At 37.6% G+C, this 27,139-nt stretch overlaps 1 long non-coding RNA gene across 2 annotated transcripts in view; it reads right to left on the bottom strand.

The window, feature by feature from the left end:
- Positions 1-2,236: 2,236 nt before the first annotated feature.
- The window catches only part of LOC149529102 (uncharacterized), a 57,064-nt gene continuing 32,161 nt past the window's right edge, over positions 2,237-27,139 (bottom strand). The window contains exon 3 of one of the 2 annotated variants that reach the window (XR_016358936.1): positions 2,237-2,642. This is a non-coding gene — a long non-coding RNA (uncharacterized LOC149529102). Of the gene's footprint in view, positions 2,658-27,139 lie in introns of both variants that reach the window. The other variant, XR_016358935.1, reaches the window with a different exon arrangement.

Below are 27,139 nucleotides of genomic sequence, written 5' to 3'. Positions count from 1 at the left end.
TCTTGTCTATTCTTCCATTTTAAATATCATGGAGGGCAATGGAAGTGAGAGCTGCAAAAGAGAAAAGAAGATAACAAGCACAAGGAGAAAATAAATGAAGTTCTAAAATGCAACTAATCTGGATGAAGAAAAATATATTACTATCCTCTCTCCAGAAGTGACTAAAGTGGATCAACAGGTCTGGAACATGCATCGAGGTAAAGTATAACTGTATAACAGCACTAGGGTAGACAAGAACCCAAAATCTGAACATAAAACCACCAAAACAAAATGAGAAGGATACTCCCAAGGCTGGTAGACTCTATCCTTAGAACATATGTACAAATATAAATCACCCCAGACAAAATTAAGAGGAAAAGAATGAGAAAAGATGAAAACTATGGCAAGAAACTAACATAAAACTCATCTCTTTGTAAAAATAACAAAACAGGCGAACTGCAGATATAACTTGAGCACAAATGGATCCACAATGTCTACAACATGAATTAATGGACTGGAATATAGGAGTAGCCACAGAGTTATAAGCCATCTCAATGATTTGTCACAATTTGTGTGTACAGTAGCTAAATCCAGCGTCAAAGCTCAGACGGAATCCTGGTATAACTTTGTCAACTGAGAATGGATTCACACAAAACTTGATCATATAGATCATTTATCAAAAAGGTCGCATTGTGTTAGGTTATGTTGATTTTAATTCTGGTCATCAACAAAGGTTTCTACAAGGAGCAAATGGAACATATCAGAATTTTTTTTGCAAAGATTAAGAATTGGATGATTAGATTGATGCCTTCAGCTCCATGATTAGATTGATGCCTTCAGCTCCATAACATCATACATGCTTCTAGCAATGTGATGAGGATGACCATAAATAACTAAAGCCCAACAACCAGATTTTAATACTGAAGACCAACTTTTATTAACTTTGTTGCTTCTCTAGTTAAGGATCTTTTGACTTTTTAGCCAGTTTCTATAAAAATTTAATCTTTACTGTCAGTAACAAAGTGATCACCGAAGGATATAATTTGGTCATTCTCCTATTTTCCTTGGGTTTATCCATTTTGTATATCTATCCTAAGGTAGAGCTTCTATGTTTTTGTATAATCTGTGTCTGTATTTATTTATCATCAAGTTTTAAAAACTAAAACCTCTATTCCTGGTTTCTGTTTGCTCGAAGGGTTCTTGTAAAACTACTCTATTACCCTGTGGTGGTTTGGCAGTTGCTATCTTTTTTAAGTGGCAAAACGTTTTTGAAAAAAACATTAATACAATGGAATCTAATTATATAATTTGATCGTCAAATCTCTATATAGAAACTAATACTATTGCTTGTTTAGAGAGTGTGGGTCCCTTTCTTCATTTTTCAGATACACAGATCAGCATTATCTTGCACTATATCTCCAAGAGGCCGCGCAGCTTTGGGATCACACTCTGCAGCTTCAGTCCCCATCAAGGCAGACTTCTGACCAGCTCATAAGCTCCTCCACTCTAGCGTCTCCCTCCCGCATGACGAAGCGGTCACTTGGTCTCCCTTCGAGTCACACTTGAGACCTCGCAGAGGGCACACTCGGCAGTCTCACCCTACTTCCAACGGCTTCATGAGACGGCATGGGACACACAACTCTCCAGACCGTATCCTTCAGTTCTGGACTACTTCTTGTTTGTGACGAGTATTTAGCTTTATTTTCCTTGTTCTTTTGCTTTCCTGCTTGTTCTTTCTGTGGACACCGGTTGGTGCTCCCACTGTTAGCTGCTGCCTTGTTGTACTCTTTTCAGTCCCTTATGGTCTCTTGTTGGACATTAATAAATTTATCTGATCTCAACTACAAAATCGGCATTAGAGTTCCTACAAAAATGATCTCTTTGGCTCCTAATAAACTGCCTTGGCCTTCGAAAAAATCATTAGTCGAAACTATTTAGTACAAATTTATAAATCTGAACAATCAAAAAGACATTTTCCTGCCACTTCAAAAGAGATTTCTTGACTCTTGTCTCACTCAACTGATCAAGTTGAACCACGAGAGCTGGAAAGTTGTGAATCCAAAAATACTAAAATACTGGTTCAGGAATAGGTTTGGAATTTGGATATGACAGTTAGGTATTTTTTAATCCAGATTCGGGATAGCCTACAAAAATATATAGAAAATATTAATGTATTAAAAATTGCCATTACTGAACAAAGTATACAAAAGTAAGCACAAAACATGCGCAATACTGATAATTGATAGTTCAATGTCAATGGCCAAAGAAAAAATAAAATGGTTTATATTTATGGCATATGTTAGAAAATGAGCAATACTCAGGGTCAAACTACACCCAAATGGTGCAACTGCATACTAAAACACTCTGATGCCAGGTTCAGTATCAGGTTCATATGTACATTGTAAGCATCAACAGCATTGAACAATAGTGCAAATGGAGTAAAATGCTCCTGTCAGCTTTTGTTAATTGATTAACAATAAGCTTTGCAAACTGGACATCTTGGATTATGGATCCATTATAAACTAATAAACCTGAAAATATTCCTTGTTACTATCCAGAACAAAAAAGCCGGGCCTTTGTTACTACTCAGAAATGGCTGCAAGAGGAAAGAAATTCCTACGAAACCCAGAAGAAAAGTTTGGATGCTGATCATTGTCTCCATGCTGCCAACGAAAAATCTGAAATTCATGATAAATATCCATGAAGAGAAATTGACAGTAATATAATAACATTTTCTTTTTACAAAATTTAATCTAGGCTGACCTCTTTGTCAGATTTCTAAAATTTTTTCCTGCAGATTTTATTAGTTTCTAGGTGTCTTTTGTCCTTAATATTTCTGCATTTTCTGTTTTCTATAGTTGTTTATGAAGAATAAGAAAATATTTCTCAAAGATCTGTACTTCGGTAATTTTCACACCTTTCTCCGCATATTTGTTTATTGGATAAAAATAATAGAGTCCAAGAATACAGCTCACAAACTCTTGAGCTTTCACACTGTTAAAGACCACAGAACTCCCTTATAATGAACTTGCCACAATACTAAGAATGAATGCTACAGAAATACTACTGAACAGCCTTCACACTATCTCCAACAGCAGAATAATGATATGCTCTGCAAAACAATAATATTCAACACCAAACACTAGAGCTTTAACACTTGTAACAGAACACACAAAAATGTCCTCCAAGAATATATATCGCAGAGAACATCAAACCCATACTACAGAATGATCACCTATGCTTGAAGTCACCATGCACTATTACAGTTGCTTCCTTCAAAAAAAATAGTCACAGAAAAATGATAGCTTCAACAGCCAGAAGGACCACACACCCCATCATCAGAGTCAAGTCACTCTAGCATAACCCACGATGCTCAGGATTCCATAAGACAATTATGAAAAAGCACTTTATCTCAAATTTCCGTGTTGTAAGAACTAACAGCAGTTACCAATATATCCCATTTCATTTTCTGGACTCTTCATTGACTTTTCAATAATTGACACCAAGGATGCAATGCTTCATATAATTGAATGGATCAGTAAAATACTTCAATCAGCCACGTACAACTACTGTTGCAATAGTAGAAGACACAACATTTGATAAGGCTGACTCAGCAGCCACAACACATGTGGCTCTTCAATTACCAACAGTAATGGACCATAATATTCTTTGCTTACCAAAAGTCATAGAAGAAGAAGAGTCACTGTGATGCCTAATAAACAGGCACACACAAGATAACTGACGATGCCCAGAGATTCTTCAATCACTCGATCATACAAGGCCTCCATAAAAAAAATGAGACTGATATAATGAAGACTTACAGACATTGGGTGTGTGAGACATCCACCACTGATGGAGATAACAGTATCAGAAAGAAATAAACATTGCAGGTAACAAGATAGCTCCTATAGCTACTAAACTTCAACAAAAACTTGATTTGGTTCTGGAAAATGACTAATTTGAAATCTCGATAGAGATGTCAACTGAAAGAAAGTATAGCAGTTATTTCTGGATTACCACTGGGGATAGCTAAATCATGGCATTGGCTCAGATTTCTAAAGGTGACAGACCAAACTCCTTTCAGCTTAATTATGCAGTCGACCAAACTGGTAAAGAATGAAAAATCACCAAATCCCTAATAGTTGTAGCAAGGAGATTGTTCCCACAGCTTTTTACAGGTTACGAAGTAGTAGAGCAGTCTTGGCTTAACAACTTTATAACTAGACAACCAAGTAGTGGCACAGGAAGTAATTGGTCAATAACCTGATTGATATTAACAAAGATCAAATTATCAATATAGACAAATGAATAAACAATGTTTCCTTAGGAAATAGTCATCAAGAATAGAAACATTCTATTCTAGCTAATAGATAACTAAATATTAGAAAGATTCTAATATTTACAATAAATTGCAATAGATAACCATTAAGTAGTTATAGAAACTATCTATTATTATAATACCCTCCTTTAATGGTTAATCTATCCACTATACCAAGCTGTCCTCTGAATTAGACAAACTTATCTGGACCTAATGGCTTGGTGAGAATGTCTGGACTACAAATCTATTGTCTTGGCTTCAACCAATTGCCAAATGGAGTGACAGTGAACATCCACATGCTTGGTTCTCTCATGGAAGACTGGATTTCGTGCCAACTTGATAACGCCTTCGTTATCAACAAACAAAGTTGTCAGGCCTACTGGTGACATCTGCATATCCCTGAACATTTGATGAAGCCAAACAACTTCACAACATGCCTTAACTGTCCCTTTGTATTCGGCCTCTATAGAGGAGAGAGAAATTGCTTGCTACTTCTTATTGGTCCATGTGACGGCACCAAAACCCAAACTAAACACATCCAAAAGTTGACTTTTTATCGTCAACAAAACCTCCTCAATTTGAAACTATGAACCCACCGAGTCTAGGATTGGTCTCTAAGAGTAAAGAAGACCATAATTAGTAGTGCCCTTTTATATAATGAAGCACACACTTTGCTGCCATCCAATGATCAAGCTTGGGAGCTATCATAAAGCATGAGATGTAGTTGACTGCAAAGCTGATATCAAGTCTAGTCACAGAGAGGTAGATGAGGCTACCTACTAGTTGCCTATTAGTAGTATCATCAATTGGAAGAGAATTAGACTTGGCTAATAACTTCAAACCTTTCTCCATGGGTTAGATGCAGGCTTGCAATCTTGCATACCAAACTTGTCTAACAGAGCCCTGATATATTTGGACTAAGAAATGAAGATACCAGAAGACTATTGCCAAACCTCAACAACGAGGCAATAATGCATGAGCCCAAGGTCAATCATATCAAAATATTGGCATAACTCAATTTGATTCCTAGAATCAAAGATGTCAAACTGCCATTGATGATTAAGTCATCCACATAAATGACCAGAAGGATGATGTCATTGTCAGTATTATGATGTACAAATCTGAGTCTGAAGAACTCCTTTGGAAGCCTTGATCACTGAGGTACTTATCAATTTTCATATACCATGCCCTAGGGGCCTGCTTCAAACTATAGAGAGCTTTCACCAATCTAAGAACCTGGTGTTCTTTACCAGCAACCTTGAAACCAGGAAGCTACATCATGTAGACCTCTTCTTGTAGGTCACCATTTAGGAAAGCACTATTGACGTCCATCTGACGAACCTTCTAGCCAAACTGTGCAGCCATGGCTAGGACTAATCTGACTGTGCTCATCTTTGTTGTAGGAGCAAAGATCTCCTTGTAATCAATACCCTAACATTGAGAAAATCCCTTTCCAACTAAACGAGGTTTGTACTTATCCAAAGTACCATCAGACTTGTATTTTATTTTGTAGACCCATTTACAGATAATGGATTTCATCCCTGGTGGAAGATCAGAGAGGACCCAGGTGTGGTTCTTCAAAAGGCTTTGGTTTTCGGATTTTATGGCATGTTCCGACTCAAGAATTCCTTTAGCTTTGAAATATGTTTGAGGTTCAAAGACAAATTAAATGTTGGCCATACGAGCAAAATTGACTGTCTTTGTAGGTTCACTCTTTTTCCAAGCAGTTCTCCCATTGAGGAGCTCATCATCTCGAAGATCAACAAGTGCCTTAGCCCACCACTTAGGCTAGAGAGAAGGACCAACATTAGTATCAAGAGGTACTCTATGATTAGGTTCCTCATAAGAAAAATCTGGATCAAAATAAGGTGAAGCATCTACATATCTAAGTGATCTTACAAGAGAAGCTAGAGGTGTCTGTACAGGAATCACTAGTATTACTGAAGCTACAGAAGCCCTACCATCGGGTGGACCTAATGGAAGTCGAACTCTCAAATCATGAGCTTTCATAGGCTGATCTACTGGATAAGGAACAAGAGAAACATGCATGAATGGTCCTCACTACTCATAGACTACATCACGACTATACAAAAGATGAGATGTCTCAGTGTTGATCAAGTTGTAGGCTTTGTGAAGACTATATTGTATCCAACAAGAATGAATTTTTGACTCTCAGCATCCAACTTGGTGCATGATGCATCAAGGATCCAAACATAGGCAAGAAAGCGAAAGAATGTTGGCCGAGAGAGCAAAATTGATTGCCTTTGTAGGTTCGTTCATTTTTCGAGAAATTCTCCCATTGATGAGATCACATCTCGAAAATCAGCGTCTTAGCCTACCAGTTAGGCCAAAGAGGAGAAGGACCAACATTAGTATTAGGAGGTGCTCTATGATTAGGTTCCTCATTAGAAGAATTTGGAAAAAAATTAGGTAAAGCATCTACATATCTAGGTGATCCTACAGGAGAAGTTAGAGGTGTCTGTACAGGAACAACTAGTATTACTGGAGGTGTTGGAGCCCTCCCATTGGGTGGACCTAATGGAAGTCAAACTCCCAAATCACGAGCCTTCATAGGCTGATCTGTTGGATCAAGAACAAGAGAAACATGCATGAATGGTCCTTGTTGCTTATCATAAACTGCATCATGATTATACAGGAGACAAGATGTCTCAATGTTGATCAAGCAGTAGGCTTTGTGAAGACTATTGTATCCAACAAGCATGAACTTTTGAATCTCAGCATCCAACTTGGTGTGTGACACATTAGGGATCCAAACATAGGCAAGACAACCGAAGAATGTGGCCATGAGAGCAAAACTAACTATCTTTGTAGGTTTGCTCTTTTTCTAAGCAGTTCTCAAATCAATGAGCTCATCATCTCAAAGATCAGCAAGTGTCTTAGCCCACCACTTAGGCCAGAGAGAAGGACCAACATTAGTATCAGGAGGTGCTCTATGATTAGATTCCTCATCAGAAGAATATGGATCAAAATCAAGTGAAGCATCTGCATATTTGGGTGATCCTATATGAGAATTTGGAGGTGTCTGTATAGAAATCACTAGTATTACTGGACCTACTGGAGCTCTCTCATCAGGTAGACCTAATGGAAGTCGAACTCCTAAATCATGAGTCTTCATAGATTGATCTAGTAGATCAGGAATAGGAGAAACGTGCATGAATGGTCCTCATTGCCCATCATAGACTACATCATGATAGTACAAGAGACAAGATGTCTCAATGTCGATCAAGCGATAGGCTTTGTGAAGACTTTTGATTCAACAATTATGAATTTTTGACTCAGCATACAACTTGGTGTGTGCAAATTAGGGATCCAAACATAGACAAGACAACCAAAAACCTTTGGGTGACTGATTTTTGGGCTTGCGACCTAACTAGGCCTCTTTTGGAGTCTTGTCTTTGACCACCACAGTAGCTAACTTGTCCAAAAGGTAGACTATAGTGTGAATTGCTTCTACCCAAAACTTCTCCTGAACATGTTTTTGGTCAAGCATGGATCTAGCCATCTTGATGATTGTTCTTTTTCGATGTTCAACTACACTGTTTTGTTGTGGTGTGTAGGGTGCAGTTAAATGGTGCTTGATGCCATGAATATCACAAAAGTAAAAGAATTCTTTAAAACAAAATTCCCCCCATTATATGTCATAAGAGCAATAATAGATTTCCCACTCTTTTCCAACTAGAGGTTTAAGCTTCTGAAATATAGTAAACGCTTTTGATTTCTTTTTAAGAAAATAGACCCACATCTTTCTATTGAAATCATCAACTAACAATTGAAGATACCTGGACCCAAGAAAAAAGGAATGGCCATAGGCTACAGATATCGGCATGAACAAGTTGAAGTACTTGAGAAGCTCTCCATGAATTGCCACTTTTGAAAGGTGTCTGATGTTGCTTCCCAGTCTAGCATGCATCACAAACTTCAAGCTACAAGTCTGAATCTCTGGCAATCTGAGGACAAGCTCTTCCAGAGAAAGCTGAGAGAGATAATGCACATTTAAGTGCCCATGTCACTGATGACAAAGGGAACTGACAGAAGACTATTGAGCAGCCATAGCTAAGTCCTGAGAATCACCAAAATTAGCAAGTTTGAAAAGACCATGATCCTTAAGGCCCGCTACAGCAACAAACTGAGTCTCCCTATCAATGATGATACATTGAAGTGAACTGAAGGTGATATCCAACAATGGAGAGTGTCACAACAACTAACTCTAACTAAGAGTAGATTTCGTTCCATCCCTAGAACATAGTAGACATAGAGGAAAATGAGATTCCTCCCAACAGACTGAATCTAAATGTTGCCTTCGTCGACAATAGTGTACTCTTCCCCTCCACCAAAAATAATTGAATCTGAATAAGGTTGGTAGTCAGTGAACCAATTTCTATGGTGGTGAAATGGTGAGCACCTAAATCAATGTACCAAGTAGACGACTTGACATGATCTGCAGGTCTTTTAGCCATAAAGGTGTAAAAGGTAGATCTTGTCTACTTAGTGTGCTTTGTATTGTTCATTTTGGGCTATGCACTAGATTGCTTAGAAAAGGCAGCTAAGCGTTTCCAACATTCAGCCTTCATGTGACCATACTTGTGGCAGTAGTTGCACTAAATGTTCTTTTTCTTGGAGCCTTCTGATGCTAGAGCTAAGGACTCTTACTGAGAAGACTGTTGTGAATGAGACTTTCCCTTATTCTTCTGAAAGGATTTAACAGCAAAGGCTTGCTCTATGGAGGTGGAGTTGGAACTGCTACCAAACTGTTGTTTCCACCAATCTTGTTGAAGCATAAGTGTGCAAACATCTGTGAGCTTGAGGTCAACACTAGTAGAAATGAGTTGAGAGTCTTAATAAAATGCTTGTAGGACTTGGGTAAACTTTTGAGAGTGATTACCACAATGTCCTCTTCCTCCATCTTGCGTCCAATGGCAAGCAACTTATCATGGATTTCTTGAATACTATTTAAATGTTCCTAGAGCGATTTCCACTCATCCATGACCATAGAAAACAGAGTATTCTTGAGAAAGAAAGCTTAGCTTTTATCAAAACTCTCTTGCAGTTTCTTTGGGTGCTCCCATATCTTGGTAACTGTTTTGTCAAATAGAATATGAGGGAGTTGTTCATCAGCTATTGATAATTTGAGAAGCATCACTGCCTCTTGATTATGCTGATCATAGGTAGGTTGATTAGCACAAGCTTGAGCAGGATGAGTTGTAGTACCCAAAACCACCTGATAGTTATCGCAATACTTGAAGATGGTTAGCATCTATTGCTTCCAAGTGCCATAATTCCAAGCATTGAATTCTTTATTTCCTCGAGCAAAATATTTGTCAGTGACGCCATGGCATATTTTTTAGTAAAAAAAGTGAAAATCTATAAAGGTACGTATTTTGAGGCAAAATGTCAAAAGACCTAGAAAAATGAAGAGGTACCCAAAAGAGAACTCAAAAAACCCAAAGGGGATCTTCTGCCAGATTCTAGATTTTTTGGCTTGAAAATTGAGGCACCCAGAAAAACCAATGACAACCTAGTTAAGCTCTCAAAAACCCACCAAGAATCTCTGATAAAAATTTCGAAACTGATGTAGAAAATTCTAGTTTTTGAAAAAAATCCTAACTGGTTCAAAAAAAACTCAAAAATCTGCAGGAAAAGTGGCAGATTTCCAGATAAATCTACTAGATCAATTTGCAGAAAATAATTTCGAAAAATTTGCTTGGATAATTTCTATAAAAATTTATAAATTTTGCAAAAAAATTTGAAGTTAATGCCTCAATACCGTATTATGGAAAGTAATTGGTAAAAAACTTGATTGATATTAACAGATATCAAATGACCAATATACACAAATGAATAACAAATAACTAACAACTAACTAAATATTAGAAAGATTCTAATATTTACAATAGATTACAATAGATAACCATTAAATAGATATAGAAACTATCTATTATCATAATTAAAATGTCATTATTTCATTTGTTTATTTGGTGTAATTATGTAGTAGTTTTTTAATAAGTCATTGTTGAGTACCAAGTCCAAAGCGAAATTTAGGGCTAGCATGTTTGAAGAGTACAAGTTTTCAAACTACATTATGATGGATCAATGTGCCATAAAATTAAATAAATTCAAAATGGTGAAAAGTTTGCTGTAAGGTTACAACATATAAATTCCTTCTCTATGAAACCACTCCTAAGAGATCTCATTAGAGCCTTAACCCCAACAGAACAACCAAGAGCTGTGTGCACCATAAATTGGATACAACATAGGCTAATATACTTCATAATCTCATGTGCCAGCTTGTATAGCATTTTATTCGTATATATCCTAACAAAGACATGGAAAAATATCCAGTGGTGAGGAATCATTATCGGGTAACGACATGAATATTGAAGGCAAACCCATAAATTTGTGTTACCTTCTCCAAAATGGTCTTTCTCTATTCAACTCATGAATTATCAAGGAGACTCTACTTGCTGCCATTTTGAAGAAATAAAAGTGTGGTTCCTAATCTGATATTATCAAACTTGAATTAAACTTAGCTCTATTCATCATGGATTTTCTATATCAGACTGAATCAAATGAAGATATTAAATTTTATAACTTGTGCAGTGTTCCAGCCTTGAAAGGTGTCATGGGAATCAATGAGCCATCGTTGGAATTGATTACATTTTCAGGTAAACAGATGAGAGTTTTAGCAGCCTCAAGAGAAACTTCCAGCCTCTGAGTTCCAGAGGGAGGTTTAACAAGTGACAGAGGACAGACTGTCAGCAGTTCAACAAGTGACAGAGGGGAGACTATCAGTATTGCTAGCTTAGGCAAACAGCTGTAACAATTCCTCAATAACAGATTTGCTAAACATATTAATAAATACTTCATCAAACTTGAGAACTGGTTATCCCCAGAATGGGGGTTTTCTAGGGACATCTGTCCAAATTATTTGTATTATCTGTGTATTTGATTTCTCTCATTTTCTGCTGCAATTGTCATATGGTGCTAGCTTTGTGTGTATAATTCAGAATAATACTTTGCTAACAGCATCTTCTAAGTAAGAGGTAATTCACATGGTATTAGAGCCCTAAAACACTGAAGTTATATTTTAGCTGAGTGCAAGATTTTCTCAAAAGAGAAATCAAAGGTTTTCACACAGATCAATTTTCATTTTCTTCTTGTACATTGCGGCTTTTGTTCAAGAGCTTCAGAAATTGCTTCAGTGAGTTTGAGAGATCAAGACAAACTAGATGGTGCATCAAACTTTATTTGCAAATCCAGAATATTGTTGTTGCAGGAAGAGCATGGACTAAAAGAGTATGCAACAACCAATGTTGTAGTACCCACAGATCCAAAGCTGCCAGTAGATTACCACAAAGAAGATGACAAGGCCAGGTATATTATCCAAGATGGGGTTAAATATCATATTGTTCCCCATTGTAGGATTGGAAACTTGGAAGAAAATGTGGGATACCATCCTAATACTATTCCAGAGTGCAACAGTGAACAGGGGATTGATTCTTAGGGAGAAGCTAAAAAACACCAGACAGAACAAGGAAGAATGTGTTGTCTGTTACCTCACCATGGTCAGACAAGTTTGTAGTTGTCGAGGAGAAAATAGATGATGAAGAACTCATGAGAACTACTCCAAATGGGTTCTCAAAGCAGGGGGACATCTTTGTCCAAGTAATTAATGGATGGCATGATCTACCTGACTAACATCGCCTTTGAAGTGATTTCATTCAGGAAGATCTTAGGTCGAGCCTTGTCAGTATAGGCAGCAGTAAAGGCCAGAAGGGTGAGGATAATGACAATGTTGCTCTTGTAGGAAAGGATGATTTCAAGAAAGGTTCTAGCAGAGGGCCTTACTCCAAAGCAGAGAAGAAAAAGAAAGACTTGAGCAAAATCAAGTGTTTAGGCTGTGATCAAAAGGGATACTACATCAGTCAATGTCTGAAAAGAAAAAGAGTGATAAAAAGAAGAAACAATAGACAACAGCTTTAGCAGACATTGATGAACTGTCTTCATAGCTTGTAGAAGAGTTTGCTCTTATAGCTTACCTATCTAGCTGTACCGCCACAAGAGTCTGGTACATCAATAGTGGGGTGTCATTTCAGATGAGAGGAATTGAAGAGTATTTTTCCATCTACAAAGCAGAAGAGATAGACAGTCATAGTGCCGAGGGAATCAGACAAAAACTTTCAGATTACAAATGTGTTACACGTGCTAGGAATGGGAATGAATCTGATTTCAGTATCTACTCTTCAGGATAAAGGTTATGATGTACTCTTTGAGGACAGAAGGTGTATTTGATACACCAAGATTGGAAGTCAGCAAACGGATTGGGGTCAAGACCAATAAGTTATATAGATTGCAAGTATAAGAGCCCCTGGCACAATTTAGTAGTAGCAGTAATAGAGATATGGGAGGTGTGGCATAGGAGGATGAGTCAAATCCATCATGGAGCACTTGCTGCTCAGAGAAACCATGATAGGTATTCTAGAAGTAAGCACAGAACATGATGATATATGCAAAGGCTGTGTACTTCAAAAGTTTCCAAAAGCAGCATTTTGAAGGAGTGACTGTAGAGCCAAGGGATTTTAGAATTAATAAATTCTGATATTTGTGTTCCATTATCCATTAAATCTCTCAGGGGTTACAAACATTTTGTAACTTTTATTTATGATTTTCTTTGAAGACCTGGATTTACTTCTTGAAGACAAGAGATGAAGTCTTCAGTCAGTTCTAAGAAATTAAGACTCGGTGGAGAATTTGACAGAAAAGAAGATAAAGGTTCTTTGTACAAATAATGGGGGTGAGTACATTGAGAAGGCCTGGAAGGAACCAAGAGAGAATGGACAGCTCCCTACAACCTGCAGCAGAGTGGGGTTGCAGAACAACATTATAGAACAATAGTTGAAGCAGCTAGGGACATGTTATATGATCAGAATTTGCCTAGATATCATTGGGCAGAAGCGTGTAACACAATAGTTTATATTTAGAACAAAGTCTTGCACAAAGAGTTGGAAAAGATGACACCTGAGGAGGCATTTACATAAAAGAAGTCAGCTAAGTAGCTGAATTGGGTACGGGAACAGGTATGGGTACATGGGTACGAAACATTGATATGGCAGACTTTTTTTTTAGGGTGTTGGGTACAGGCACCAGTACATCCACACACATATATATCTGTGTGTGTGTGCGCTGCTTAAAAAGTACCAATATCAAAAACAAATTAAATTTAGACTTCACATACCAATACATATGCTAGCAGTTAAACAAAACCATTACGAATTTCAGATTTTGAAACATAACTAATTCAATTTGAAATTCAGTTTTCAATATCAAAAAGATCAAACTAGTGTGATGAAATATAATCATTGTTTGAAATAGAAATAATACTAGAAATTACTGATCAGCTCAGTAATCAGAACCATATAGGTCATCGTCAATATCAAGATTGTCATCAACATTGACATTAGATGATTGAATCCAACTGGTACTTGTACTAAAAATATGCTGGCTACCAAAATCCTCCATTGGTAAAGTCAGTGCACCAATAGGAAGATCCAAGTCAGTAGACTCTGGATCTACATCCCATAACTTTGCTGCCCCTTAATTGTACTCATTACTTTTGTGAGTAAGGTGCAAGTTTGAATGCACATCGACTAAATCCTCAACTTTTTTTGATGCCAAATGGTTGCGCTTCACTAAATGGATGGAGTATGTACTCCAATTTCATTCAGCTGAAGATGGACTAGCAACCTAATGAAGCAAAGGAAGATCTCTTTGGAGTCTCTAAAACTTATGTAAATCAAATGAGTTTGTTAATTTCAAATTGACAACTAGATGTAGTGAGTGTATACAAATTCATAAACTTGCTTGTGATAAAACTTTGATTGCTAGGATTTGGAGGTTTGTCGATTTGTGGCCCATTGAGGTACCACCAAGAGTGAGCATCCTTCCTATACTTGTCACGAACAGCAGCAAGACTATGACTATTGGATGAAAGTAAATCAGCAAATTCACTTGTCACTGCATCCTCCATTTCAATATTAGGGAAGAGTTTAGCAATAGCTTTCCTAAACCCTTCACCTACTTCTACATCACAATATGGTGGCACCCTTGTTGCCAAAGTGACAATCTCTTCGCTATAATATTTGGGACTCAATGAGAAGGCAAGAAGATGGAGTGGGGTGGTCATTTTGTTCCATCGCTTGACACATATTGATTGTGCCTCTTTAAAGAAGGTTTCTTAAGGATCTTGCTCTTTTGCATTATGATGGATCTTATATTCTCCATCATTGAGTCTATTCCATCATAAACCTCCCCCAAGCATGGCTTATCCATGTCAGTAAAGCGTATCATACCTAGGATGGGCTTTGTGAAACTAAAAAGGTATTCTGCACAACTCCACCAAGTTTCATCAAAAATCCTTTTCCTGATATTTGTTTCAATCTCACTACTGGACTGCCTCCATATGTTCCATTGTTGGCTGATCACCAAACTAGAAAGTGCCTCTCGAACATCCACCAGCCGTCTCAAGACAATTGTATTTGATGTGAATCTAGTTTCAGCAACCTATTTGAAAATCAAAATACAAGTAATTACAAATAAAGAACATGTACATATATAATTTTGCTGAAATAAATAACTGAAGGTAAAACATAAAAAATGTAGTATTTGAATTTGGGATTGCCTTCAATAGCTCTAGCCGCGAGAATGATCTAAAAATAGCTTGCAAGAAGTGGTGGTTTGTTATGAACATGTGGATATCTTGAGCTTCATCATAAACTTGTTTAATCCAAGCTACTTTAGTACCCAACTTTTGTAGCATGAGGTTGAGCGAATGCACAGCACAAGGTGTCCAAAATATATGTGGGAGTCGTGTCTTAACTAACATACCAACTGCTCTATAGTTCTTTGCATTGTCTATTATGACTTGGACAAAATTTTGAGGACCTACCTCATTAATGCATTGTATGAGAATGTTAGCAATAAATTGAGCATCCTTTACTTGGCCTTCACATTCAACATCTTTTAGAAACATTGCCCCTTCAGGGGACATTGCAATCACGTTAATTAAGGGTCTATTTTTTGCATCCTTCCACCCTTCAAAAATAATGGACCCCTTGGTTCTTTCCATAAGGCTTTAATAGGAGCTAAATCAAGTTTCAATATTGTTTGAACACCTTTGTCAATAAAGTGGTATGAACCTTCTCATAACCTAGGCCTGTATACCCCTTTGGAGCTTCATTTATTTTTCTTACTTGATCTAACAACATTGAATGATAAACCATTTGCATAGAGGCACCTAGCAATCGCTCCATCGACAATATCTCTAGCATCAATATTAAATGCCATCTCCAATGGTCCTCTTGCTCTCTTTGGATTAGTACCTTCATTTTCATTTCTCCTCATAAATGGATGGCTTTCTACCACAACATCAAGAGCAGCACTAGGTGTATGACAGTGAGATGATGAAGCATGGGACTTCTGTGAACACCTTCCTTTAAGCAATGGATGTCCTGGCCTATGTTGAAACCTTGCATTTGCTTCCTCTTGTTCCTTAATAAATGTTGCTAACTTAGAAACTAGAATAGGTACATTATCTTTTCCCAGACAAGCTTTGATTCCCTTTCTAGCAATTGCACACAAATGCCCTTTCACTCAGTTGTAGGAACTCGTATACTGGACGTCACTACTGGGACATATCCAAATACATGTCCCTCGACTAGGAACATGCTCTAATATGCTCGCATGCTTCCATAATGGTGAAGTTGGGTCAATAGTGAACGTTGTAGTGCCTGCCATGATAAATTTGAATAACAAAGTAGCACTCTACAATTACAGAAAAAACTTTTAAAATAGATTCTTTGAATAGTAATAGATAAATTTGAAATAAAAAATATTTAATAAACTAATACTAATAACTTATAGTAAAACAATATTATTACTAAATAAAAAATGTAACAATAAATTATATATTGAAAAAACGAAAAAATATTGTAAACTTTTTAACATTTATTTTAGTCATGATTTTTAAGAGTATTTTGATTTAATATTTTTTAAGCTATTAACTTTCAAAAAAAATTAAAAATATTACAATTTATTGCAACAGTTTAACTTAAAACTTTACATTGAAAAAAAATAACAAAATCTAACTAATTTGAATAGTTTATTAGTTACATAATGATAATAATAATTAAAGTCTTAATATAATTTTTTTAAACCATAAATAGTTCATAGAAATGAGAGATCATATTTTATTTAAAAATTTAAATGAGGAAATTTTAAAATCTTTAACATAATCTCGAGAGATCGTATTTTATTTAAAACTTTAAATTAGGATATTTTAAATTTTTTAACATAATCTTTAAATTTTGGAAATAAACAAAGTTAATAATATTCCTTAACATTAGAAAAAACAAAAAAAATGTACAAACCTATTCATTGTGTAAGAAACTGTAGGTTGTAGGTCAGAGGTAAAAGTCGCCATAGGTAACAATCACAGGTTGCAGGTTGCAAGTCGTTGGAAGTAACAAGTCGTTGTTGATTCCTTTCATCACTGATGAAAGCTTCAAACCTTCCATTGCTAGTGAAAGCTTCCGACAAACACAAACAGCAATCACAAGTAAATGCAAACAAAAGTCGTGGGGTGAATGCAAACGCAGTTGCCGCATGAAAGAAAACAAAACAATAAACCTAAACAAAACGCCGCATGAAAGAAAGAGACAAATATTTAGGTTTTTTTCACAGTCAAAGTCAATGTTGACAAGAGTTTATTTGATAAGTAGGAGATAATTTCCATAGCAAGTCAAATTGTGATATTGCTATCAGGATTTAATCGCGTGATTTTGAGTCAAACTCATTGACCCATGTTTCATGAGTAGTGATTCAACATGAATCTATCTCTCATGAGAATAAATGGAACACTTAGCACTCATTAGATCTAGGTGATGCTCACAGGGGTGAAAATCATGGAGTTAAATCCTGATAGCAATATCACAACGAGAGTTTATTTGGAGTCGACACGGAATCAACATGTCAACGGTGGAATCAAGACAAAAATTTATGAATCATTTCAGACAAGAAAATACGGTACCCTATACATGTCCACAAGTGATTCACATTAGTTTCAGATTCAGAATAACCTTGTACCTGGAAACAATGACCTCAGTGTAGCGATTCGACTACCTAGGAAGTCAGAAGTTAGTCACTTTAGGATTTTTGGTAGTATCACCTATTATTGCATTCCCAATGAGAAGTCCACCAAACTACATTCAACTACAGAGAAGGAATACGTTGTTGGTTATAGTGAAACATCCATGGAATACAAGATTTTAATTCCACAGAGTAAAAAGATTACTGTAGGAAGGTGCATTAAGCTTCAAGAGGAGAATACCTTCAAGAGATCTCATGACTAGCCAACAGTTGATCAAAATCAACAAGCACAAGCTCCAAGGATTTAATTGCAATCTTAGACACATGACATAGATACATGTGTCAAGGAAAGTTCCCAGCATGTGAAATAGGAGATGAAGTGGAGCTTGAAGCTCCTAAAACTACACATGGGAGAAGCAATTGCAAGGAGCTTTAGACATTGGAAGATGGATGCAAGGAGCTTCAGACATTGGAAGATGGACAAAAGTCTTGGGAACACGAGGCCATCAGAGAGATACTTAGATTATTTGGCACTGATGACTCTTGTTGATTGATAGTGAGCCTTCTAGCCATAAAGAGGCTATCCAACACAAAAGTGTGGCAGAATACTATGGTGGAGTACAACTCCATCATGCATAATGAAGTTTGGGAGGTAGTGACTCCACCGTTGGGCAAGAGACTGATTGGTTCCAACTAGTTCTATAAGATCAAGAATACTACAAATGGCAGAATTGAAAAATTCCAAAACTGTGGAGACGATTATGACAATATATTTGCTCCCATAGCTAGGTATACTTACATTGGAGCCATAATCTCACTTGAAGACATTGGAAGATGGATAGCAAAAGTCTGTGGGAGTCCCTTGATCAAACACCAGGAACATGAGACCATCATAGAGATATTCAGATTATGTGGCACCGATGAATCAATTGATTGATAGTGAGCCTTCCAGCTATAAAGAGGCTATCCAGCACCAAAGTGTGGCAGGATACTATGGAGTACAACTCCATCGTGCATAATGAAGTTTGGGAGGTAGAGATTAGACCGTTGGGCAAGAGAGTGATTGGTTCCCACTAGTTCTATTAGATCAAGAATACTACAAATGGTAGAATTGACAAATTTCAAAGTTAGATTTGTGGAGTAGATTATGATGAAATATTTGCTCCCATAGTTAGGTATACTTCCATTGGAGCCATAATCTCACTTGAAGCACAGATGGGATGACCAATTCATCAAATGGATGCCAAAAAGGATGAGGTGTAAATTGAATAGTCGAAGAGTTTGAGGCACATGGGAGGGAAAACTATGTATGCAGGTTAAAGAGAGCGTTACACAAACTCAAACAGGCTTCAAAGCCTAGTATAGCCAAATTGACAGCTACTTGCAGAAGATGGGCTTTGTGAAGAGTGAGGTAGATTGGAATCTATACTATAATATGGTTGGAGGGAAAACACTAATTCTCATTTTGTATGTGTATGATCTATATTTTACTAGATCATCAGGGATCATAGGAAACTGCAAGAGGAAATTAGCAGCAGAGTTTGAAAAGAAAGACTCAGGGCTGATGTACTATAAAGGGAGATGTGTTCTGGAGATCTTGAAGAAGTTTAGGATGATGGACTGGAGACCCATATCTACACCCATGATAACCAGTTGGAAAGAGATTGAAGTATCAAAGCAAAAGGCAGAAGACTCCACCTTATATAGACAGCTTATTGGTTCATAAACTAATTGTTGAGCCACCCCACAGCCCAAGACCGCACCATGTATCTTGCTAACATAAGGCTAGACATTTGTTTTGTAGTCAAAACTCTTAGTCAGTTAATGGTGGAACCAAAGTTAGTGTACAGGTAATAGAAAAGAATGTGTTGTGATATCAACAAGGTACAGTTGAGTATGGGTTGAAATATAATTAGAGTGATGGTGTTAGATTGATTGGATACACTGACACAGCTTGGGCGGGTAATGCACAAGACCAGAAAAGCACTTCAGGGTGTTGCTTCAGCATTGGATCAGGAGTTGTCTCTTGGTACAGCAGGAAGAAAAATTCTATTGCATTAAGCTGTGCAGAAGCAGGGTACATGGCAGCAAGCATGGCTACATGTGAGGCCATATGGCTTTGGAAGCTACTAGTGGTTCTGTTTGGTTAGGGGATAGAGTCAACCGTTATTCACTATGATAATCAAAGTTGCATCTGTCGTTGGTAAATATTGAAGTAGCCGACGGGTTGATATTGTCGATAATTGTTATGTAGCCGACAGGCCCCTTCGAGAAGGTTCTTTGGAATGGTATATGTACAACTTTGGATCATGGTTGTAATCATCATTGGAAACACTATGTAATCTCTTCGGCATATATGCGAATAATAAAAGGAGTATTGTTGTGTTACATGTTCTTGTCTATTGTCTGTATGCATTAATAAACTATTTACCTCAAACGGTAAACATTTGGCACCATTGCCCAATGGACCTAGAACGAAGGCAAAGGAATGAAGACTAATGCTGAATCAGCTTAACAAAGATAGAAATAAGATAAAGGGAAAAGATGGAAATGCACTGCACAAGAAATTTTAACTTTGACACAATAGGCTGAGCGCACACGAAGATTTCAACAGATTGCCGACGAACACTCAAGCACCGAGGAATTGTTGGAAGAGACTCGACAGCAGTTGAATTTGGTGGAAGAAACAAGGGAGGAATTTTTGAACTTGTATATGCCGAGGGAAGAGAATCCAAACGAAAGGGAATCAACTCGCACAGCTCGGAGTGCTGAGGGAGCACAAGCATGGAGTGAACTCTTCGTCCGCAATACACTTCCGGAACGGACAACTTCATTTGAGGAAAACCCTTTTTCACCAAGTACACTGCTATTGGAAATAAAACGACTGTCCGAAATAGTGCGGATGTGCAGAGCAACGCAGGTGTACAAAGCAGCACGGGTGTGCAGAACAGCACGGGTGTCCAAAATAGCGTAGGTACACAGCAAGTACCTCTAACTCGATTAGTAATGGCTGGACCAAAGGAAAAAATGCCAAAGTTTGATGGTGATGGAATAGTTGATCCAATCAGACACTGTAAGACATGCGAAACAATTTGGACGGTAAATGGCATAACCGACATAGATGAATGGGTCCGAGAATTTCTAGCAACCCTAAGGGGTGTAGCAATTGATTGGTTTGCCGATGCGGATCCCCAAAAATTAATTGCATGGGCGGGAGTTAAAAAGGAGTTTATCACCGAGTTTCAATTGCTGCAAGACAACAATGAGATCGTAGCAAAAATCTACACCACAAAGCAAGGGAAAAATGAAACAGTCTGTGTATATGCCAGAAAACTAAAAGAATTAATAAATAAAATGGAAAGTAAACCGACAGATTGGCTGAAAAAGCGATGGTTCATTGAAGGACTACGCTCGGAGTTAAGGAAAAAAATGAAGATTGTGCCACCATCATCATACACCGAAGCATACAATCAAGCGAAGGACTTAGAAAGTGAACAGAAGACGAAAAATAAGAAGAAAAGTAGCTCATCCGACTCAGATGACTCGTCTTTGGAAGGAGATAGCAGTGGTGATGAAAAGGATAGTAAGAAGCTCCGAGCCCTCTAGAAGGATATGATCAGAATGGTGAAGGAATTTAAGAATATGCAGAAAGGGACGAAGGGAAACGAGCTATGGTGCATAGAATGCAAGACAGAAGGTCACACGAAGGGATCCTGCCCGAAAAACCAATTTTGTGACATCTGCCAAATTATGAGACATTTCACAAAAGAATGCCCCTTCAATATGAAAACAATAGGGCATCAACAAGTGCTCCTGACACAGGAAGCTTCCACATCAGGAGGGAGCAAAAACACAAGCAATGATGGTGCCACTTCAAGTGGGTACAGAAATAATAGAAGAGGGCAAAACAACAATACCAACAATAATAATGAGAGCCGCAACTGAATTCAGTATGATGCAAATGGCCGCTTGATGGTTCAATGCCGAGCATGCAATTTGTGGGGCCACTTTGCATAGAACTGTACATCAACAAATACACCAAAGTTATGCAAATGGTGTGGTCCTGGAGATCATGAAGATGCCAAGAGCCCAAATTCAGGAGTGAATTGATCAGCATCAGTGTGGACGAAGAAGTTTTGGCAATCACAAGGGGATGACGAGGGGAAGAAGAGAATGGAACCTTATGAAGAGGGAGTATTGAGACTGGAAGGAGGGTCGAATAAGGACGACCTAGACTTGGTGAATGGCCTTTTCCACTGGTAGATAAAGGACTACGAACTCTTTCTGAGCTGTAATATGTTAAGGGTTGACGAAGGTGAGAAAGAAGAGGTAAATGAATGTCCAAAAGAATACAGAGAAGTGGAAGAAGGAAAGGTGGTTACGGCTGAAGCTGAAGGGAAGAACATACAGAATGAACCCAAAAAAAGGAAAGATTCCACCATATAGAACACATTGAACGGACCGCGCAAAAAGAAAAGGTTACAACGCACCACGAATTTAGTAGGAAGGTGCTGGTAGCAAGGAAAACACATCATACAGTCTGCACAGGAAACAAGGAGGAAGGTTTAATAAAAGCTTCAGCAGTACGGAGTGAAGGTTCTAAAATCAAGAATACAGTTATTGACGGCAAGGAGTGGCAGCCAATAGGATTCATGGTACTGAGTTTTGAGAACAAACTGGGCAATATGGAAAACCTAAGGGAGCAATTGTGTAACTTAAATAAACTTGATGAGCAACGATTGGAGGCACAATGGGCCACGGAGGTGATTCAGAATAGGCGCAAAATGTGGCATGATAAGCACCTAAAACTGAACAAGTTCCAACCAGGACAGCTGGTGTTGAAGTGTGGTGGATGGAATGAAATTAAATCGGGGAAGTTTAAAGTCAAATGGGTCGGGCCATACCAAATTCAAGAAGTAGGTGATAATGGAGCAATAAAGCTATGGACATTGGACAAGCAGGAAATTCCGGAAACAGTGAACGGTTCTAAGTTAAAAATATATCATTCGCGACCTATTCCGTCGTCGACAACTATCGAGGAGCAGTAAAATTTAGTAATAAAAATAAATTGAATAAAAAAAATGAAAAAAATTTGAGGAAAAAAAAGGTTATAAGATCACCGTATGGTAGCAAGACAATAAACACCGTACGACTTTTAAGAGCCCCCCGTGACAGTACAGTAAGCTTAAATAAGAAAAGAGTTAACATGAAACACTGTATGGTGTCTCCACAAGAAAGTCTACCATACGACATCCTCAATTTTCCCAATGTATGGTAATTTAATAGAGCATGACAAGTACTGTACGGATCCACTTGGCAATTAGCAGTGTCGTATGGTCTTCTTAGCATCCTCCATACAGTTTGTAAAGTTTATTACCAGATTTTAATTTGATTGCAGACTAATGCATAGTGGTGTTGCAGGTATGATCACTAATCCCAATGGATTGAATCGCTTCAAAATCTACAGAAGTTAGTGTACTAATAACAGAGATAAAATATTATTGAACTCATAATTTCCTTCGATCCTTTGAAGTGCTTGAATTAATAGATTTTGATGCCTTGTTTACTTTGGGCAGACTAGATACATATCAAGTGGAAAGGGTGTGGGGATGAATGGTCATGTCTCCGAATGGAGACATGGACATTCATATGCACACCCATTCGGTGGTAACTAATCTTCACGATTTATTATGGACTTAACCAAATTAATCAATGTATTACCAATCATTAAATCTGTGGCCTAATATAAAGGATAGATCAATCATGATCTAAATATCAAAGGAATTAAAAGTAGTTTCAATCATGCCAAAATGATCTCAAAAAATATATATCTCATCGGTTTTAACTGTGTATATCACAGTTATTGTCAGACCGAAGCTACATGCTTTAACACTTCCTCTTAGCTAAGGAAGACAAAGAGCAAAAACAAAAGTTCTCCTTATTTAAAAGTGATATCATCTAGATATATTTAAGAAAATCAAGTCTCATGATATTCTTTCTAGTTATGGTGTGTACACAAATATCAAGTCTCATGATATCCACCATAAGGGATCATGGTATATCCATATTACATATCTTGTGATCACATAACACATGATATGAAGTATCATCTAACCTAGTTTTACATATCACCTAACACGTGATATGAGGAATCGCTTAACATGTGATACCTTGTTTTACATATCACCTAACACATGATATGAGGAATCACCTAATATGTGATACCTAGTTTTACATATCACCTAACACGTGATATGAGGAATCAGCCAACATGTGATACCTAGTTTTACATATCACCTAACACGTGATACGAGGAATCACCCAACATGTGATACCCAGTTTTAGATATCACCTCAATATGATATCAAAGATATGGTAAGACCAAGAAGATCAAGTCTCATGATATTCACCATAATTCAAAATGTTCAAAGTTAATGTGCACTTACCATAGGAACATTCATAATCTATTGTGATATGTTTCAACCATCGCACGATATCTATCACAATCTAGAAGGTCATGGTTTGTTTTAGGGAACTGAATCCACCATGTTAGAAATCATCTATCATGATCTGTTATAGCCATCACGCGATGTCTATCATGATTGTAAGATCGTCATCTTCCAATAACATTAACGAATACATGTGATAATGATATGGAAGTCGTCACTTCCTGATGATTACCACAAGTCCCATAAGGCATTAAATGATTTCATTAGTATAATAATCAATTAAATAAAGTTTACATTATTAGTATTTCACCTTCAACGGTGAAACTCCCTCTCGATCACTATGATCAGAATTGTCACAAGTTGACTGAACCCATCTGCTTGCTCTGAAGCTCGAGTTCATCAACATTTTGACTTCTTTAAAGATGCCAAACTCCCTCTGAATCTGAATTCCATATTTTTTCATCCTTGTGTTTCAAATATTTCCTTTTCATAAGGTGAGCCCATATAGGAAATATAACTCATTAATCAATTTTCATCCTTCATAGAATATTTTTCGTTTTGACTCTACCATCCACTGATAGATTATATTCCATCTATACACACTTCCCATCATTATAATATAAACCCATCATATGCTATGGTTTTCTTTATAATGACTGACTTATGGTTCGTTAGAGTGCTGAAGCCACATTGACTAGAGTATCTTGTGTGTCTACCACATTGACTGATAGAAAGACAACTAAATTTTGTTTTCTAGCACTCAGATCATTTTGCATATGATTTGTGCATTACACGACAATGATTCTTCTCCAAAGTTTATATTGATTACAACATTCATCTATAACTTACTTTGGAAGAGAAATTATTTGCAATCAATTCTCGTGTACGCATTAGCACCTTTCATGGAGTTTTCATGAGCCGGATGCGATTGTGAGAGAATAAACTTGGTGACCAATTTGGCATATCCATTAGATAGTCATACTTGTGTTGTGAGTGTCCATGTACAACTCTGCAAAGTAATATTCTCACCATAGGAAATTGATAGCTTGAATGGATCAATGAGTCATCAGACCAACAATCTTGAAGCCCATGAACTTGGATTTTGGTTTTAACCAAGCTACAATGCCAAACACCATTAAAAAATATAATCTGCTATCTCAATTCTCATCTTTGCTATTGAGAGCATCTCCAACTTTCAGTAAAGGGTGTATGTTTGCAACTCTTTAAGCACACATTAAATTGCCACCAAATTGGGCACACTTAGGATGCCACCTGAAGAACTTCCTCAGCCCCGAGCCAAGTAAAGAAGCTCACGTAACCTGTGAAAGAAATGAGGGCCATTCCCACCCTGGCATTCTGAATAAACGTCCTAAAGCACAGGGGGAAGATGATCCACAAACACATCACCCACACTTAACAATGTTTTGCCCCACAAAAACTCTGAGTGGAAGACAGTATAACCATGTGCAGTCAATATAGGCTGTAGGTCTCAATTCCTTTCATGTACTATCCTTCTAATAGATTCGATTTGACCCTTGTAATGTCATGTCCCCAATTTTTTGGTGACAGTTCGATTTAATTAATTTAATTAATACTGGTTGTCCAAGGACGACTAATTAATTATTTTAATTAAATAAATAAATAACTTTATATTTAATAAAGTGACTTGGATTATAAAAGTATTTAATAAAGTCACTTAAGAGATAAGATCAAAAAGGTTCTAGAAGTCTCTGGAGAGGATGGAGGGAAAAGAATAAATAGGCACCCCGGGGCTCCATTCGAATCAGGCAGTTGGTTTTATCTCTTTGTTTTCAGGTTGTGATTCAATCACAGGTGCATTGTGGAACCTAGGGTTTTCGCAATTGTCACAGTTGGCCATTGAGAACGATAACTCTCAATTGGTACGCAATTTTGAGGGTGTGAAATATCATCTGAATTATTGCAGATTGGAGGTGACATTCAGTCATTTCATCAGGGCAGAATTGATGGCTTAACGCCAAATTTTGGAGGGATTATTCTGGGAATTCAGTTTGAAGATATAGGTCATTTACAAGGTTTTACAAGATCAGTTGTTAAAGCGACTTCTTCAGCAAAGTTGCAGTATGAACAGACAACCTTCCAGCAACATTTCCGTATATGGTTAAGGCTGAAGTCTGACCGAGTGCAATTACAAAGATCATGTTGAAGTCGAGCTGGAGGAGAAATCGACTCGAATTGATTTAGGAAGCCGTTTGCACATAGTGATTTTGGGCAAGCCGGATTGTAGTACAACATTAGCGCCAATCACATATTTGAAGATTTAAAAAAAAAGAAACGCGGGATTGAAGGGTTTTTGTGGGCGACGAAGTTCCAAAACATCACATCTGTATATACCCCCGGAACGAGGCCGTAGGTGCTATCGGGTTCAGTGATTTATGAGCCGACAGAAATCCTAGAAAGTGGATTTAATCTTGTTGCAACCGGCGGACATAACTCCATCAGGAGTCAGACATTATGCTTGGCAGGACCCTTCTCGATTCGTCTGAAGATCCATTTGCAGAAGACATTCAACCGGCATTGTCCGCGGGTCACACATTTTCACAACCATAGCCATGCTCATAGGTAATAACATGGTGAAGTCTGGACGTGGTAACTATGGGAGCCATTTGCAAGGAGCTGCGATATGTTTCAAGCGCAGTAGAAGCCAGGCTGAGATCAATAAAATAATCTTCGATTAGTGTCAACCCCGCTCAGAAGTTACGGAAGACATTATAGGCGTTGATTTACTCCACACGCAAGTGAAATTCGAGAGGATGATTTAGAGTCATATTATGTGAATTTGGGATCAGGTCCAGTCACGGTAGAAGGTTATGTGATTCAGAATCGTCACCGGCTCAGATTTGGCAAACATTCATGAGCAGCTGGCGGAGTTGATACGTAGGACCCGCTACACAAGGAGTTTATTGGATACATATTAACCTGCTTACTCCACAGAAGGAACTCATTCGCGTCGAACCGGATTGAAGGCTGTTAATCTCAGCTAGTCGATTAAGTGGTGGTCGCGTGCGGATTAGATGCAGGGTCAGCATTAAGGTCAGAGTCTCCATCAACATTTGCCCCTGCGTTTCCAGACCCCGGCCAGCAACAAACTTGGAGCGGAAGCACTGAGCAAAGACTATAATCAGTATTCGACAGAGGAAATGCAAGAGACCAGTTTAAGTAATTGAAGACTCAATGTCGATTCTTTTCTTTG

This window comes from Cupressus sempervirens, chromosome 11 (assembly GCF_028749045.1).
Source record: "Cupressus sempervirens isolate cs-2001-9-10 chromosome 11, ASM2874904v1, whole genome shotgun sequence".
NCBI lineage: Eukaryota > Viridiplantae > Streptophyta > Pinopsida > Cupressales > Cupressaceae > Cupressus > Cupressus sempervirens.
This window is presented reverse-complemented; position numbering and strand designations above follow the sequence as displayed.